Below are 19,371 nucleotides of genomic sequence, written 5' to 3' on the forward strand. Positions count from 1 at the left end.
TGCAAAGCAACAGCATTGTGACCCCAGATGACAGGGAAGAAGGATGTCCTGCAAGCCAGGTGAGGGTGGCACAAGGGGCTGTGAGCCCACCGGCAGCTCCATGGTGAACAGCTGCTTTGTTTTAGCAGAAGTCAGTGCTATAAGGAAGCAAGAGCCCCGCAGGTCCATCCTCCTGTCTCAGAGCAGCACGTAGAGGGGACCAGGCAATGCAGCATTATCGCTTCTCTGCTCTGCCCACAATTTTCGGAGCGATCTTGAGTCAGTACCTTCGGCACAGATCCCCACAAAGGTCTGCAGAAAGGCCTTCAGGAGATGGCCAAACAGCAAAAGTCAGTGTGCCTCGGTTCCTCCCTCCGTAAAATTCAGGTGGCAGCATAGCCCTCGCTGCCCCAGCGCTGGCATTACACATTTCTTGTTCACTGGGACATGACCAAGGAGATGGGAGCAGGAGCCAAAATGAACTGGGTGTAGCTCAGGCACAAGCTAAGCCTTTGCTTCTGTCCTGTGAAACTTCTTACACTGAACAAATCAGGCCTGTTATCATTTAGATGCTTTGAAAAAAACCCACTGAACTTCTAGGAGATCATCTACTGTCAGTTAAAGACTTCAGGCAGTTAAATGATATTTGCTAATTCTGGTGCTCTGCTAGGTCCAGACATCTATCCCTGCTGGCAGGTCTAATGAGGACTTTGCTCTGCACAAGAAATGGTTATTCATCATGAGATCTCCTTGCCCCTTATGTAAATGTTCTGCTCTATCTCAGAAGAAAGGACAGGGGGCGGGGGGTGGGAGTGGGGAAGCTATAAATAAAGAGTAAGTGGCTATTTTTGGAAAAGAATTTTCTTCCTGGTATATGTGTCTTCGTTCGTGAGTAAATAATTATCTTCTGCATTTCTGTCAGCTTATCTAATCTCTTAAACAAATACCAAAGTTGATAGTTGGTTGCTTTTGGGGTTGTGGGTTGGTTGGTTTTTTGGGTTTTTTTTATGGCCTGGTTGTTTTCATCAGTCTCTCCAAAGGATTCTTTCAGGGTCAGGTTGTCCGAGCACCACCACATGTCCCAGTCATGGTAATCAAGCTGTAACTGATGCACAAGGCACAGTCTGGCCCTTGGAGTCATTGCTTGATCCCGTGTCCTGTAAGGACATAATTCCCTACAGCTATCTGCCTGTACGTTATACATAGAGATATAGATACCAGCTTATTGCCCCTGCTTTAATCTCACTCACCATCGTGCTACCAGGGTACACATGGGGGTGATTTTTGGCTGTGGGGAGCCACCACCCACACCACCAGTCCTCCTGCCCATCACCACCCTCTGAAGCACACACCACTGCCTCAGGGAAGGCTCTTTCCGAAGTTATGAGGTAGGGAAGAGCCACCACCCACACCACCAGTCCTCCTGCCCATCACCACCCTCTGAAGCACACACCACTGCCTCAGGGAAGGCTCTTTCCGAAGTTATGAGGTAGGGAAGACCACCGGCTGGGTGTCCCCAGAGCAAGCCAGCATACCTGCCCTGGGCGTGCAGGAGCAGGCAGGGAAAAAAAGAGATTTCAAAGAAAATGAGGGAGCTGCAGTTACAGCTGGATGAGTACCTTGGGGAGGGGAACAGGCAGGATATATATAAAATGAATAGCAGCTTTAGGAGCAGCAACAAGCTGCTAATGGCAATGGAAAAACTCTCCACAAGACACAGCAGCCTCCTGTGTGCTGATAAGAGATAGGGTTAAGTGAGTGGAACATCACATGCCTGGACCATTCATGGCCCTCCTTCCTGCGCAAGCAACAAGCTCTAGAGGTTGATAACACAGGAATGTCAATGCTGAGCTAAAAAATAAAAAATAAAAAAAAAAACCACACAAACAATCCTGTGTGCTGCTTTAAATATTCCTAAGAACTTGGGGCTTGTTCTGAAAGCATCTGATTCAAAGCTTGGGGAGGGCTCTTTGCTCAGCTTGCGATAACATCTAACACTGCGTCCCAGGCTGGACAGCAGGCAGAGGCGAGGGGCTGGAAACACCGCTGGCTTTGCTGCACGTCAAATCATTCTCACCAGGAGCAAAGAGATAACCAAGAAGAGACAGAGAGAAGAGAATAACTCAAATGCCAGATTTGCTAAGACGTTAGCAAGCATGTTATGGGGCAAAAAAAAACACCTACAAATCTAAAAGTGATTGTCCTACTGGTGCCTTGTTCTTTATGTCCTTGTCCCCAACCTTTCACTGCTGCCCAGTGTTAAAGACATAAGCCTGTACAGACCTCGGGTCTGACAACAGACATCACTTCCTATGAGCAATCATCAAATATATAGTATTTTTGTAACCAGCTGATTTCCCATCCTGTTAAAATAAGTCTTCTGTCACTGCATTCAGCGGGGCCAGATGTTAAGTGCTTTGTCTGTGGTCATGCCAAAAGTCTGTGTCAGAGGAGACCAGTCCAGCCTAGTTCTCCACCAAAACCTGCAAGCTCATCCTTCTCTCGGTGCAAGAAGCCTGTATTTCCTTCATTCAGTTGCCCAAAGAACAACAACTGTCGAAGGGCTTACGCCAGTGTGGAGAATATATTGAATATTGGTAACCCAGAGTTCTGGACTCCCTTGTTCTCAGAGTTTCAGAGTCCTTCAAAGGCTGAGGAGACAGCAGAAACAGGACAGAAAATAGTTGCGTTTCCTCCCACCTGTAGTTTTATGCTTCCAGCTACCACAGGAAGGTTCCCAGGATGGGCTCCTGGATCCAGGAGCTGCAATGTCAAGTCCCCCAGACCAGCACATTGATGCCCTGATCCTGAGAGCAGCAAACACCCACGCTACAACTACAGTCAGACAGGGGCCACATCAGGCCAACAAAATCTCAGTTTTTATTGGTTATAAACTGTGATACCCAAAACTTCTTCCCTGTGGAAAAAGGACCACAGCTTATTGAAGTGCACGGTGGCAGAAAATGTTTGAGAGAGGCCACAGCCACTCTGCTCCTCTGGTTAGTTCCCCACTGTCTGGGGCACAGGAGGAAGAGGATGCCCAGGGCAAGCAGGCAGGATGGGTACCGCACGGAGCAGGAGCACACAGGGATGCTGCGTGACTCCCTGCTGGCAGAGCTTCGGTGGCTGTGGCCAAGCACAGCCGTGCTGGGGCTAGCACTGGCCCTGTGGCTCCCAGTTGCCCTGCTTCTGGCTGGGCTCCATCACTGCACCAGGCAGGAAAGTCAGAGCTGCTTCCAGCCAGCGCTAGCTCTGGAAATGAGCATCCACGCTCGCTCTGCACGAGCACACGCTGCAGGGACCAGGCTCTCCGTGCACTAACATGGTGGGAAAGTAGATATCAGAAAGCAAACAAAAAACCCACCAGGCCTTCCTGTAATAATAAAAAAATAAAAAAAAAAAAAAAAAAGGGATGAAAGTGTCCCAGTAGGTTCTCTGAAGCCCTGATCTCTTGCTCTCAGCTACAATGTCTTGTTTCCTGTTGCATAATGGAGCTTGGCCAAAACCCACGCTGCCATTTACCATGCTGGTGTGTCGATGCCTTTGCTAGAATAGAGGTGAGCTCTGTGAAAGTCAGCAAAACCTGAAGGGGTAAAAAGCAAGGTGGCAGCAGCTTCTCCTCCCCCACTTCCCAGAGCTGGGAGCACACAGCCACAGGGGCCAGCCAGCACAGACCTGAGGTGTCTCTGCTACCATGGGGGTTAGGGCCAAAGGCTAAATTCAGCTCATGCGCTGAAGTCAGCGTGGTTTTGTGGGTGCAAGCTAGACTGGAACTTCAGTCCAGTGGTTTGAGGAGGAAGGAACAGCTTAGCTCTGCTTTAAAAAGGAAAGAGAAACAAAATAAAATGCTGACATTCCCTTGCAAATCTCAAGCTCTGCAGTAACCCTGCTGCAGTGGTTTGCTTTCCCCAGCCGACAGAGTACTGGAGATCGTTCCTACCAGGTTTAGGAGCTGGCCCCTGTGGGACACAAGCACTCTCCATCCTGTTGGACGCTGTGGTTCAAGACATTCAGTCCCCTTTCTTAAGGCTCTCTCTCCCTACAAACCCCATGAGGGGCTTCCACAGCGATGAAGCCAAAGCTTTAAACTTTGTGCAATATCATGGAGGCTTTTCCCTATTTGCTTGTCTTACAACCATAGTTTAGCACTCTGCTCTTAGTTCTGTTTGGGTAGGGACTTCCTATTGCTGTTTCCTCTCCTCTAGCATCCCCAGGCATCCCCTGAGAGTCTCTCAGCCACCCACTCACCATTACAGAACAAGCATATTGCATCCCAATTTTAACACTGTTTGGTGGCTTTCCTCTGCTGTTGAAAGCAAAACAAGTTCTGTCTCACCCAAGCAGAATTACTACAACACAGAGAGGAAAACCAAAGGAGACAGAGAGGACCTCTGAGCAGAAGGAGGATTTCCAGCAAGTAAGCAAAATGATGATCACTTAGCGCAGCATCCAGCCAAACACCGCCTGCTCTCCTAGGCTGCTCCAGGACCAGCTGTTGTACCCCACCATCACTTATCCACGCTCTGCCACCAGCTCAGATGACGAGTACATCTCACCAACTTGATTTTCTCCCATTTGTTAACCACATCATTTCTTTTCAGTCGCTGCCTGCAGCCATACCTGTTCTCGAGGGAGTTCTGGGCAGGCAGGAGGGTCTGGTAGGTTGGGCAGACTGCAATGCCTGGCCACTCACATTGTTGCCCTGGTGTCACTAGCAGCAGAAAAGGTGAAACCTGCATTTGCCCTAATGCATTCTCAGCCAGTGCAATCCCTTCTAATACTGTTTGTGCTGTTCTTGGCTCACCCCCTTGCAGAGGGCTTGCAGCACTACCAGCATATCCATATGGAAGTGTCACATTTCAGCCCACCAATGACACCTGTTTTGTATTTCTTAGTGCCGGTGAGCGGTCTTGAACAAAAGTCGTGCTTATCACCCATGGCCAGCAGGCAGTGTCACTCCGGAGCTGCCTGGTCACCAGCTGGGAGCATCCAGGTGTTCAGACCACAGAACCATCAGCCTCACCAGTGAGACTGGGATGGCCAAGCCAAGGAGTGAGTCAACAAGCACGTCCCCCCACAGTGTGGAAACGATGCCCATTCTAGTCCTGAAAGTGAACAACCCAAACCAGTTCTTCACCTCTGACACTGCAGAGAGGAAGGATGCTCAGGTTCCCCCCAGGCTCAGGTTCCCTTTCCAGGCAGCAACATCTTTACTAAAGCTGAATTAAAAGGAGGCCAGTTAGATCAGGGAGTGGGACAAGACCAAGTCTCCTCCACACAATTTCTGCAGCAGAGTAGCCTTCAAATACTAACTGTCCTCAGATGTTTTGCGCCCAGGCCAGAACAAAAACCAGATGCCAATATCCTCAGATTCAATAATAAATCCCTTTCCCATCTGGCCTCCTCTTCTGAAAGCTTTAGAGAAGGACTGAAATCACTTGATGGTTTTCTGAGGTCTCCTGGTTACAGCTCCCCTGCTAACGCTAATAGCTCAGTGGCTTCACCCACACTGCCCAGGTGTATAAATACACCTTGAGCAGTTCTCAAGTCACTTCAAGTAATGAACGTTGGTCTTTCCATTTTCTTCTTGTACAGCTCCAGTTGATACTTGAGTTAGCAACCAAGAATGAAGAATTAAAGAGGATTTCTAGTAACCAGAGCACCACTTATACTAAACGCAGGAGTACAACTGCATGAGCTGACCAGTCACTGAATTACTGCAGAATTAATTTCAGTGCCAGCCGCCTCTGCTCTGCACTGTGACAGTGACCTTTCAGAAGGCAGAGGAGCCAAACTTCAGCACACAAAGACCATCTCCACTCAGACACCCTTCCAAGGGACGACGAAAGGCTTGACCCAAAAATATTCTGCATAAACATTTAGAGCAGGAGGAAAATCAGGTTTCCAAAGTTATTTTCAGTAGAACGGTGCAATACAGAAAAGCCAGGGCACATGCCAGTATTATTGGAACCTCGTTTCCTTTTACTTGTGTATCGTAAACTGTCTTCAGCACAAAGGGCTGAATAGCCCCAAAAGCTAAATGAAGAAAATTATTCTTCCAAGATTCTATATTTATTCTATTTATTTCCTCACAGACAAACTCCCTCATACCTGCACACGACAGTTTACCTCTGCACATCCACACTGCAGCCTATGGCTACCCAGGCACAGTTTAGACCAACCCATTCTACTTCCATCAGGGCAGAAGATCAGGCTGCAGAGGCATGAGTGTCTGCAGCTGCGCTGACCTGACCAGGGCAGGGGTTGCAGGAAAACGTTACAGCCCAAACTGCCCTGGCACCGCAGTGCCAGCCCTGAGCATGAGGCCAGCCCCCCACCTTGCTCTGCCCCACAGGGACCCCCGGTCAGCCCCACACAAGGCCAAAGGTGTCCCTTTCACATCTCTTTGCAGATATTTCTGGGCAACGGTTGCAGTCTATTCAGGGAAATGTTTCCAATTAATTCCTTTTAAGGTCACTCCTTTTCCTTACTCACTCCCTGGTTTTCCTTCTTTCTTATGTCAGATCCCAACCGTGCTGCTGGACTGCAGCAAAAACCCTCAGGGGGCACCAGCATTAGGACATTTCCCTTTCCAGCTGCTCACGAGCGCTCAGAAGCAGAAAACACATGCTAGGCAGCCTGCATCTCTGTAGAAACCATTCCCTCTTGCCTCAGCATCCCCAGCCATCCCACGCCTGGAGAAGGCAGCCCGGGTGAGCTGCCACTTCCCCCTCTCGTAGCACAAGTGACCTTAGCGTGAAGAAATGTTTTCCTAGTATTCAGCCTACATTTCCCCTCGGCCAGTTTATTCCATTGTTTCTACTTAACCCTTCCTCCACAACCCCACCACCCTGAGCAGCTCTAACTGTATTTAGCTGCCATACCCATTTCTGACATGCCTCAGGTGCAAGTAATTCAGGTTAGAAACTTACATGGCACCCCTATAGACATGCTATGCCTTTCAGATGCCCCTTATTTCAGGGCTTGAATTACCCAATGATGTTCTATCAGCAAGAAATGTAGCATCAGTGGATCAAACCTACGGAGCGAGCCACTTGTGCACAAGGAATGAACTCCACATCCCCCCCTGAGCTTCCTGCTGGAGCTGCTTGGTCTGTTTGCCCCATGCCTACTCCATGTGGACAGGGTATCCCCCGCCGGAGCCCTGCTGGGCGCGTAAGGACACAAGCACGGCATTTGCTTCAGGTAGAGCAGGGCCACAAGAGCTGGGAAGGGGTCAGCGAGGAGGAGTTGTGTTTGGAGTTTGCAGTTCTGTGGTGGATCTCCGCAATCCCTTCTCCCCAGAACAGAGGTATTGCTACTGGTGTGGAGCAGTCCCTCAGAAGCCCATTGGGGCACCTAAGGCACAAAAAACATGGTTGTAGCCCTTTCATATCTGATGTTAAGGCATAATCCAGCTGAAAGGTATTAGCAGAGAAGGCACTGGGATGCTGCATGCTGTGCATAGTCATGTGCGCGCTGTGATTGCGTGACTGACTACCACTACCTGCAAAAAAATCAAAGCCTGTTTTTAGAAAAATCCCTGGAAATCCATTTGAGAGCAGCTTTTTCACGTTTCCTATGAATTTCTATTACTTCCCCCCTAAAAATACAAAATGTTTCTTTAAAAAAAACCCTGAGATGTGGAGCGTTACAGGCATATTGTAGAACAATGTCTTCTGTGGGCGCCACTAACTACACTGAGCATCATTTTGTAAAGCCCAGAACTCCCTTTGCCTTGTGAGGTGTTTTTTTAAAACCATTTAATACTTGCCACAGTCTCTCCAGAAACAGCTTCATGTCCATGCCCTTAACATGGGCACGTGGACTCAGCAGCCTTACACTGACCGATCTCCCCCAAGCTTTCTTCCAAGTGATTTGCCTCCTTTCAGCCATGCAAACTTATGTCCCTGGAACTTTCTCCTTCGTCCCACACTTCTATTTTTAAGCATCAAGCGCAAGCAGAGCACTTCTTCAGCAAAACATAGTCCCAGGTTGGATCCTGTGCAAGGTGTTCACCAATTTCTTGCTGAAAAAAGCCAGCTTCATTGAAGACCGCTGGGACACACCAGAAAGTTCAAACCAGCAGGCAAGTTTCTCATTTGGAACAAAACTCAAAGGTAGGAGAGTTTCCGCTGTCCTTGAAAGAGCTTTGAAGTCTTCTGCACCAGAAGATCTGTCCTTCGCAGGAATACACCTGCTGGGAACGACACTGTTGCCTGCCAGGATGGGCAGAGTGGTGATTGATAATCCACCAAAATCTGCAGGCTTCAGTTCCCACTTCCCCATTACCTTTATAAAAGCCTGTGGATTAATTAGGAGATTCCCAGGGCTTGAGGATGCTCAGAGCACTGCAAAAGGTTAATAGCAAGACAGTTTTCAGACTGAAAGGTCTGCCTACTACCTCCCTTTGTTTCCCTCCTCCCTTCCCCACCTTCCCTCCTGCTGCTTCTTTCATGAATAGGTCTTTACTGTGCCTCAAAAAAAAAAAAAAAGATTGCCTCTCTGATGGCCTTGCTTTCCCCTGACTGCTTGGGGCCATGGAAAGCCAGTCGGAGGGTGGCTTTTGTGACAAGGAAAGAGTCTTCCAGGCAGAGGAAGACACTGCCTGGGGCTTCTATATTCACAGCCTTTCTATTTCTGGCTCTCCCTTTTCACAGGGCTTTGTTTGCTAAACCCTACTTCTCCCCCACGAGACATTAGTGAGCATACTTACCTCAGAAGCAGAATAAACCGATAAAAAAAAAAATCTCAACAACTCTGGCAGAGCCCACCCCAGAGATGAGGGGCTGTACACCTTACCTCTCAGCTTTTTTCTTTTTCCATCCAGGCAGTTTGCTGGAAAGGAGACTAATTAATAGGAATGCCTTAACGGCTTAAATCCTGCTCTGTGGACTCCAATTTGCCTCTCGAGGTGGAAAGTAGAAAGTAATCCTATTTCCAATGTAGACAGGGCTAGACTGTGCTGATACTGAGCCCAAAGCAATTCAAGAAAGGTCGCTGCAGTAATGCGATGCACAGGCTCACAAAGACCCAAGGAGCTCCAGGGAGTGGGTGCAGGATGCCAAGGTAAACAGAAGAGCCCCAGCCCCTCCCCTGATCCCTGACAGAAGGATTTCGTGCCACGACAGCAGGTCCCCCAACCTCAAAGATGCCACTGCCACCTGCACCCGCACAACAGGCTGGGTGTCCCATCCCTTCCCTCCTGCCTTACACCACACAGCTCAGCCCAGTGTCAGCACTGCCAGCAGCAGATTGCACACATGGAAGCCAGTGGTCAGCCATCTCCATCCTTCACCACCTCTGCGTGCTTCCAGGCTCTTCAGCCAGGTCACTGCTTCACCAGGGCACCCCACTCAGTGGCCCCCAGCCCCCTCGGCTCACTGGCTGCAGCCCTTCACTCCCTTAACCCTGATGCCCATCACCACTGAAGCTGCTGTAAAACCAGGCTGCAGCCACACTTTGCCATTCCTTATCTTCCCAGTTCAGAGAGCTTCCCAATGCCAGGTTTTCTCCATGCCTGTCTCACATGCAGTACAAGGATCCTGACCCAGGCACCACCAGCTCAATTTTACACAGCTTTGTAGCGTGGTGACCTATTCGAAAAGCAGGTGAGTTTAGCTGGAGCAGGGTCACACAGCCAGCTCGACACCAGATTTTGAGGCAGTGCTTAAAGTTCCTTGTCACCTCATTGCCAGGATGCCCAAGATACACAGGAAGGGTAAAACATTGCAATCTCTCAAGATCTGCCTAGGAAAACATATGCCAAGGTGGATATTACCACTGTCATTCCTCATTAGCTCTCTAGATCTAATGCATCTTCTTCTGAACCTCCTTCCTAAAAATTTTCATCAGTCTTCCCGCGAAGGTCCGGTCAGGCCAGTCTCATCAGTAAAGCGTACAGTAAACTACTCCCCCATCCCCAGAGGGCTACAAAGCACCCTCCTGCAGATTTCCCATCAGTGGTTCTTTTGAACATCTTTTTTCCCCAGTGTCTCTCCAAACAAGCCGGTGCTGGAGCACAAGCCTGCCTGACACCTATCCTAAGGTCAAGCCAATTATCCCGCTCCTTGCCCACAGCCACTGCAACACTCACACCTGTCACCAGCCTTTCCGTGTTTTTGCCACCCCCAGCCTTACTCAGGGAGGTTTGCGCTTTATCACTGCTGACACCTGCACAGTTACCAAAAGCACCCACCACCTTCCCAGCACTCCCTGGAATAGCGCACTTCCTTTCTGAGCATCAAGCCAGATGGTCCTTCAGCTAGGAAGTTCTCTATCTTGGGTGCAAATTTCTCCAGGATCTGGCACAGCAACATTTTGATAAAGTACCAATAACAAGAGTGTGTAGTAGTTTCCATCAACATGTGAAGTCCAGGAAGGGACCATCAAGGACTCGGTTGTAAAGCTGAGCTATTTACCAGGCTCTCAGCTACCACCAGCAAGGTTTGACCAGCCCATATGAACACACTCCCATTCCCTTCTTGTCTTGCTGGTCCACCCAGTTACTGCTTCTGATATCTAGCCCATCTCTTCCGTTCCTTTGATCTGAGCATACCGATTTCCTCATCTGGCACCAAATAGATGAGAAAACATTTGTGTGCCCAAGCGCACACCAGTATCAGCTGGTCTAACTGGAGCCATTTCTCCCGGTAATTTCCAAAGGGTCTTGCTAACACCCACTCTCGGTTCCCCAGGCACTTGCTAGGAGCCACGGCAGGAACAGGGCTTGTCAGGCAGCAGCGAGTCCTTTTATTTTCACAGAAACTGCTGAGCAGCTCTGCCAGAGCAACACTATTCCCTCGCTGCCGGCCAGTGCCTGGATGAACATTGTGGACCCGGAGGTGAAGGACTGCACAGCCCATTACCCAGCCCCCGAGCCATGCAGGTCCCAGCTGCCACGGCTCCTGACAGATCACCATGCTACTCAGAACCTTGGTCCCTGCTCTTTTTCTCCTCCAATCTCAGCTTGGAAACAGAGTGTAAAAACACATCTTCCTGTCTTCAAGTCCCTTTTTTTTTTTTTTTTTTTCCTCCTCAGCAGATCTGCTCCCAGCCCGTCACCTTCAGGGTGCAGGGAAGACGACACTCAGCATTTAAGGAGATGTCACGTTTAACCTCGTGCATTGATGGAAGCTGGAAACACGCATTAGCAGTAGTGCTGTAGGCAAGAAGCTGAGAATAAGTGGTGTAACCTGGAAACTTCAGGCACAGCCATGGGAGGATGCAGGGATGTCTTCTTTTATCTCAGCCTAACTCCCAGAGGGCTGCGATCCTACAAACCGCTTGCTGAAAACTAGATGCGTCTTCAGCCTCACACAAGCAACAAGCTCAATCCCTTCTCCCTTAGTTAAAATAATGATTAGAGATCATTATGGGAAATATCTTGCTCCCATCTTGAAACTCCGCAGGCTTGGTGACCCTCCTGACTACCTACACGTGCAAGGGAAGCCTGGCAGTGCCAGGGCAGAAGATCCCTCCCCTACCAGCAGTACAGCAGAATCTCACGCCCGTTTTCATCATGTGGATGTACCAGCGTGCTGTGCAGATGAAAGCAGCATGTCACCGTCACTGCTGCACTTTTTGGAGAGCGGTGAAGAGGTGGCAAGGCTGAGGTTAAAGAACCAGTAATGGAAATGATACAGAAGCACAGAAGGCAGCCAGGGAAGCCAAGTAAATCTGTGGCCTCTGTAACCAGTACCGGTCAGGATGTCCCCATTTTCAGAGAAAGCCCCTAGAAGTGGGTCTTTAAAAGGCTGACTGAAGCCATCCAAAAAGCCAGGCTGGGGCTTACCAAGCCTAGTATTCTTCCTCCATGTGGACGTCTCCATTTTTACTTCCATTTAGCTGCTCAGGGCTACCTCTAGGAAATACCAGATAAAACCATGCTAAAACATGTCAGCGGCATGAAGGGAGGAACACTTTTGCCTGTCACCAGCCCCTCAACTCTTCTCCTAACCCAGCAAAGCCTAAAGCAATCTAGACACTGATGGAGAGACTCAAGATGGGTAGAGGCAAGACCTGCCATGCTGTCGGGTAGCCAGGTTGGCAGGGGAGGACATGTTTACAACTCCATAGTCCATCTGCACACCCAGAGCCCATCAGCCTTCAGGGAAACTTTGTGGTTTGGTGGGTCCTGAGCTAGGGAGCAGACCTGCATCCTCCAGGAACACATCACTGCATCCCTCCTCACCCAGAGGAGGAACTCATCTGCCCACACTGGGACACTTTTCTTGTAACTGTCTCTTGTGAGCCCCCTCCCAGCCCAAGCACTTTCTGCTGAAGTCAACACCAAAGATTTAGCTCTGACTACAGCACAGCTCCTGCCTTTATACTGCCAGTGCTGCAGGTAATACCTCACTTTCCAGGGTAAGGGGCTTTGCTACTGCACAAAGACCAGGAGATGGTACCTGCTCCAAACAGCTCAGTCTAATAGATAGAGACCTACTGTCCTCAATTTATGGAGAGTCAGTCAAAGCTCAGGAGAGAAAAGGATTTTCCTGAAAAGTCTGTGAATGTCCTCAAGACCGCATGCGTCACCACACTGCACCACCATGCTTCTGCACCCACTCAGCACCACTGACCTGCACAGCATTGTCTCTGCACCACCGAGCAGCACTTGCTCTGTGGCAATTAATCTTCCGACATCCAAAATCCAGCCCTGTCACATCACTGCTGGACTGCAGGATAAGGAGCGGCAGGTTGCGATGACTGAAGCCTCATTTAAATGCAGCATGCCCACCCGCAGGAACTGCAAATACACCACATGCGAAGGACAAGCGAAGGAAGCAAAGGGATTGCTCTGAATGCTCAAGGCAGTTTAAAGGGAGCAGGCATGGAAGTTTTGCTTTAGCAGAGGCCCTGCAATCCAGCTGACACATCCAAACCCTCCACCTGGGTTGCATCCTCACTTGGATCAACACTTCGCTCCTTACAGGGTACTTCCTAATGATCTATTGATTGCAGCAGATGTCCCAGCAAATGTGTTACAGAGGGAACAACAGCCCAGGAGCAATTGCAAGTTTGCACGCTAACGCCCCACTGTTCAGTGTGAAAAGGAAAATTAGTTTTGAAGAGGGTAGGTTATTGGCAGGTCAACATGATGCTTGTCATTCTGGCACCAAGCAGCCTACCTCAGAGCAGGGGTAACATGAGCAGGTGCAGACAGCCTCCCTTCCACGATCCATCCTCAAAACCGGCATCACTGCCTAGCTCAGCTTCCCAAGGCTCCTGCTACTCTCCCAACATACCTCTGCCCTCTTCCAACAACACCACTTGGCAGCCCCAGCTCTGCCAGGGCGAGTCCCATCCCCAAACCCACCTGCCTGCCAGCCCCGGGCAGGAGACGACCCCCTGGTGAGCATGGCCAGCCAGAGCAGTGGGGCTGGGGAGCACGGCGAGGGGCAGAGCAGCTCGGCCACGCAGAGAGGGGCCTGCCAGGTGGCATTATTTGGGAGCAGGCTCTGCTGAGGAGCGGAGCAAGGACTGGATTTCTATTCCGGGGCAGTTTGTGCTTCCTGTTTGGTGCAAGAGCCTCAAAGGGGAATTAGCATTTACAGGGCTCCGGTCACGTCATCCCATTGTTCCCATGCTGTCAGGAGGCTGCCAGGGGAGAGGAAGAGAGAGACAAAGCAAAAGGCACCAGTAAAGTCGGTGATTTTCCACCTCCTGCTCCGGGAGCAGCGCAGAGAGGGGTGGTCAGAGGGCTGGGAGCGCAGCTTCTCCCTCCCCAGGCATCTTCTGACAGCAGAAAAGCAAGAAGTACAGCAGAAGGTTTTCTTCTCTGGCAATCTAGAAGTTGCAAATGCGCTCTAAAGTCCTTGTAGATCCAATGACAGGAGCTTTAAAACCTTTTGAGGGATGTCAGCTTCTCAGATGGTTCAAAGCCATCCCTTCTCCAAAGCCATTATGTTTTCCGATGGACACAGATCAATGTCACACCACAAGGATGCCTGGAGCCCCCTGCAAAGGGAGGGCATGCCAGCAGGGTCCCAGTGCAGCCCAGGGGGAGGGAGCAGACCCCTCCATCCCACCCCACCCTGGTCACACACATCAGTGGGGACGGACAGGAAAGCAGAGGCCAGGAGGGAGAAGCAAACAGGGGTCTCGCAGAAGGGATTTCTGGAGAAGAGGGGAATGGGGGGCAGAAGGGTAAAGCAGATGTGGCAAAGGGAAGCCAGGAGCTCTCAGCAAGCAGCAGCACAGCATGAACAAATGCCATTTGGGGACTTACCTCAGGATGTTGCTCTTCAGTGTCACACAGCATCCCTACTACAGAGGAAGCCAATCTGCTCTTGATGCCAGGAAGGGGCAGAGACAGCAGAAAAGTACACCAAGAAAAGACCCTGCATCAACACTTAAACCACAACCAAAGGCAAGACCTTTTACAGGCAAGACCAGCCAGGCTGAGGGATGTTAGTAAATCTCTCTCTGTTGTCTCTCATTATGTTCTTCACCTGTGCCAGGAGACACCTGCATCTCCTACGGCTGCATGAGAATGAATGCAATACAGGTGATAAAGCACCACCAAGATGATAACGTAATGGGGGCTATGCAAGTTCCCACAGAATTAAAACTTTCTGTTTCAACCCAATCAATAGCAGAAACTGTCTTGCTGATCGCTTTTTCCTAGATTTTGTACTTGTTTCCTGAATTTGTACTTGTGGGACCACCTTGACTTAGTGCCGGTTGCATCTCAGGCATCGTTTTTCCATGGGTCAGGACTCAGTCTCCCCCATGAACAGCATGAAAGCAGGCTAAGCATTTTAGGCAAAATGTGAGCAAGCCCCAGCCTCCAAGGTTTAACAATCCGCTTCAGAGAACTCAGAATTTCACCTGCAGTACTTGCTGACCTATCGAACAATCATGTAATGCTTCACTGAATGAGAACTTCTGCTTCTCTATACCTTTGGCATGGTTTTATACGTGATGTTTTAATATTTTTTGTTTCCTTTCCCCATTTCATTTCCTCTTTAAAGTCCAAGACAACTGCCTGCGTGCAAGGATAGCAGCTGTTTTATTCCTGGAATTAGCAGTCCGTTACCGGACAGACAAACACCGGGCTTTCTGCAGGAAACTCGGTTTTCCTGATTTGTTGCTGTTTTCCTTAGGCTGAAGCTAATATCTACTTAAAGCCAGAACAGACATTTGGGGGTTTGTCTATGGAAAGAAAGAGTTCACTCCTTGTCAGCAGCAATGCCCATCCTTTCAGAAACAGAAATATTTTCACTCTTTGATTTCAGCAAGACATTTTGGCAGCATTACGAATCCAAACCTTTGGCAGAATCGCACAGGCAGGGAGACAGAAAGAGAGACTTCATTGAAATATGAAGAGCAAAGGGGATTGCAGCTCAGCGTCGCACGAAGGGCGCGGGAGTCCTTCCCAGAGGTGTTTGCGGAGCCCATGCTGCACAGGCAGCGCGGGGAAGGGCTCAGGCTGCAGTACCTTGGGCTTGTGCAGTCCCGTTGAACAGTTCCTCACATCGCAACTGCTACACCTCCATAAGCAGCCTGCAGTATTGCAACACTTCATACCTCCACACACACGAAGGGGGAAACCCATTCTGGAATTTGGGGATTTCTATTTTGGACCAGCAGCAAAGCCATGGAGAGAGCATCATACATGTACCTCCCCTGTGACAGCCAACAGCTCGCTAGGAAATTATTAAAGTCGCAGCTTCCGTGCATGGGGAGGCTCCTTGGGTAGCCAAAGGGCTATTTCAGAGGGCTAGAGGAAAGCAGAATTGTGCTTGCATCGCCACAAGCCTGTGGGAAGCAGAACAAATGCTGTGACAAAGCTTATTTTTTGCCTCCAGGAGGCAGGAGACCCAGTTAAGTCGAAATGTGCTCAAAATAGGTGCTGAAACCTTCTGGTGCTGATCCAGTGCTGAGTGAAGCTTCTAAAGACGTGAAGTTTTCCCATCCCTGGCTATATTTATCTCCAGCCTTGCCTGAGCCGCTGCCTTGAGCAGTGAGGGGACAGACACACGGTGCTGCTGAAAGGTGCGGCAAAGGCTCACGGCCTCTCACAGAAAAGCCCAGCACCGTTTTCTGAACGGAAGGGCGCATTGCTTAAAAAATCATAGTCTCCTCACTTCCAGTTTGGCATCTCACCTCAGGTCTTTACAATGACCCTCCCAGGAAAGGCAGGTGATGCCCTCTGGTCAAGACTGACCACCGTCCTCCCCTCGCCCTGCTGCTCACCCGCCTCCCTGCTGCCCTTGCCTCTCCTCTACGTCCATGTGCAGGCTTTGGCTGGCCCTCCAGCCTACGTGCCTCTTGCAAACGTGGCCCTGCGCACTTACTCATCCCTTGTATCTGCACAAGCCCGCTCGGGAAGATTACTCACATAATTAAGGGCCCAGCTACCCTGCAAGCATAACCATGCCTTTGCAGCTGGTTTGCAATCCCCTCGCCTGACCTCGTTGCCACAACACCGGGGAGATACAACTCCTCCACCTTCCCCCGTGCTTGTCATGATTTTGACTTTGCAGCCATGACGGAAGGCAAAGCACAGCCAACTTTCCACACCACTACTTTAGCTCTCAAAAAACTGTCCACGCCAGCCATAGCAGCCTGCTCCTCCCCTACCAAAGTGCCTTCAAGCCTCCCCATGAAGGTTAACTCTCCTCAGGTCTCGCCAAATTCTCACTGGCTCTAGTGAAGCCAATGCCCTCCATCAGCCACCCTGTGCACCCTTTGTCCCAGGTGCCCGACACCCAGGGAAGCAGATCCCACTGCAGCACAGGCCCTGGGGCTGGGGTGATGCTCACGATGGGGAGAGCTGAGTGAGCAGCCAGGTGCCAGCTGAGGCCAGGGAACACGGGCAGTGCATGCCAAGGCATCCCTGTAGATGTGAACTTGGATGGAAACACAGAGGAAAGCGGTGCCTTCAGGGAACTAAGCAATGCCAGGTGGCTAAGCCACCGCACAGAGAGGTGGAAGGGATGCAGGACAGCGATTCACGTTGGATGCCCACCATCATCTACACTGTAAGGGCAGTGAGGAATACCTAAGCAGGTACTGCCCAAAGATGATATACAAGTAGTTGACAAGGCCAGTAGCAAAGCAACAAGCATTTGTGTCAGGGCAGACAGACTTTTAGGGCTGACAATGCCTCTGAGAGCTGGGGAACAGCAAGTCACAGGTGAAAATGGGGAGAAGACAAAGAGAAAGAGCAAGAGTGGAGCCTCAGCATCTCATCCTGCCCCATCCGGGAGCCACCAAAGGCTACCTGAGCCTTTGTGAGGTAAGTGCACAAGGCTGGGAGAGCCAAGCACAAGCATCTGCAAATCAGGTGTCCAGATAAAAATGGCAATAGATGTGATTTTGGCATTGAGTTTTTCCAAAAAAACCCACAGAGTGAGCATATTTTTAAGCATGCACTTTTGTGTTGGTTTTCTGCTTGTTTTAATATGACCTGGGTTCTCTTTTCCTTCCATTTCTGAACCTTCAGCATACTTTCTAAAGGTTTTCTCTGGAGGGTTAAAAAAAAAAAAAAAAAGGCTGGAAACATTCTTTTTCATTTAAAAGGAAGCTGAGACTCCCTGACAATGGGATGACTCCAGAAGCTGGGCTTTTAAGGACACTGAAAATTACAAGACTCCTGATAAAATCGTAGGAGTTGGCAAGGCTGTATTTCCTCTGAACAATTATGATTTCTTTGCCTGTGGGTATCGCAGTGTTGAAATGCCTCTAAAGTTCCTGCTATGTCATTGAATTTGCATGCATTTCTTTTCAGTTCCTTCCTTCTCCAGCCCCTGCCAGAGAGCAGACATTCCTGAAAATCAACTAACCGCACTCCCATAACTTTACAGCCTGAAGACCTTGAAGCAAATGAGCCTTGAAGAGTAATTGTAGCATTACAGGCACCAAATGATGCTGAATTATGCAGCACTTAGCGGACTTTGCTTAGTGGATTGATATGGGGAAAAATGTTGGAAAACATGAGAAAAAAATCACTTCTCCAAATGATACGGGAATGCTAGCAAAAGCTTTCACTGCTTTCAACTCTATTGGTAAAAAAAATGGGATTCTTCCTTCAGCTGCATGATAGGGCTGGACCAGAGGAATCTCATTTTAAACAGTTAAACCTGCGCTGGCAAAGGACCTCTGCTTTTAGAGAACATTTCAACCCACCATATTTATACACCCTGCTCTGGAGCACCTGCGTTGCTGTAGGAGGTGCCGAGAGTGACCACACGCTGAATCCAAGCACTTCAGGTAACACGCATCAGTCAGGATGAACCAGCCTTGGAGGCAGGTGTGAGCCAGTGTTTCCTTTCTGTGGCTCAGATGCTGTGGGATGCATGGAACTTAACCAAGACGCATCTTCCTAGCTTGATAAATTATCTCATAGTGACTACAAGAAATTCTTTTCTTTTTTTTTTTTGTTCAAAAAAATATTTAGAAAACATCTCAGGAGCATTATCGCTAACAAGCCAAAAGAAAAACAGCAGCAATAGAAATAACAAAAGAAACACAATGGATATGTGGTCAGTGATGCCGGGTGATGTATGCTCATTGCAGGGGGGTTGGACTAGGTGACCTTTAAAGGTCCCTTCCAACCCAAACCATTCTATGATTTCATATATATGTTCACTAATCGCTGACCATCTCTATGTGTTCACGTGCAGGGTATTGCTGCACACTCTGTGAATGGGCTTCAGTATTGTTATTATTTCTGTTCTTTACATGTAGGAATCAAGCTGAAATTAAGCGTTAATTAAGAAATTAATGCAGAAGATAAGCAGCTTGCTCAAGATCATGCAGGTAACAGGGGAGGACTGAGGGATGGGAAGTAGGTGTTCCCCCAAACAGACCATCACGTGGTAGTGGCTTCCTACCAGCACCTTAGCATTGCATAGAACCTGTAAAACACAAGGCTGCTGTGACGTTTGGAGGTCCTCTTCCCCAAAACTTTGACATTTGTAATGGACAAGAACTTGAGCGAAGGTGGGAAGGGAATAGAGGAAAATCTTTGTAGGCCCTCATCTCTGCTTCACAGGTGCTGGTTAGCAGGGAGAGCGATGGACGGAGTGGTGGGAAGAGCAGAAGCTTTGATGGATTGACCAAGAAATCCTTGTGCCACAAGTACGTGATGTGCCCAGCCTTCCCGGCTGGTGAAGATCAGCAGCACATGGCTTTGGTGTGCCATGCTGTGATGCCACAAGAGCAAATAACTGTGCCACTCACAGAGCATCACTTCACCCCAGAGTATAGACTCCGTGCATCCCCAGGCTGGGGGAAGCGCACTGGGTTTCCCAGTACTTCCCACCACGCTGTGCCACATCCTTCATCCTCCTTCCTGAGCTTCCCACACTGGCTGGCCAGCAGGGAAAATAGCGAGCACCAGGGCTTACCGCTGCATGCGATGAAGCAAGAGTTGGAGGG

The 19,371-nt window shown here is 49.6% G+C and overlaps 1 long non-coding RNA gene across 6 annotated transcripts in view; it reads right to left on the reverse strand.

Moving 5' to 3' along the window:
- LOC114014395 (uncharacterized) overlaps positions 1 to 15,206 on the reverse strand; it is a 29,827-nt gene extending 14,621 nt beyond the window's left edge. For 2 of the 6 annotated variants that reach the window (XR_008734937.1, XR_008734935.1), the window contains exon 1: positions 14,213 to 15,206. This is a non-coding gene — a long non-coding RNA (uncharacterized LOC114014395). The remainder of the gene's footprint in view (positions 1 to 14,212) is intronic. The other 4 variants (XR_008734936.1, XR_003557855.2, XR_008734934.1 and 1 more) reach the window with 3 other exon arrangements.
- Between the last annotated feature and the right edge of the window lie 4,165 nt (positions 15,207 to 19,371).

This window comes from Falco cherrug, chromosome 13 (assembly GCF_023634085.1).
Source record: "Falco cherrug isolate bFalChe1 chromosome 13, bFalChe1.pri, whole genome shotgun sequence".
Classification (NCBI taxonomy): domain Eukaryota; kingdom Metazoa; phylum Chordata; class Aves; order Falconiformes; family Falconidae; genus Falco; species Falco cherrug.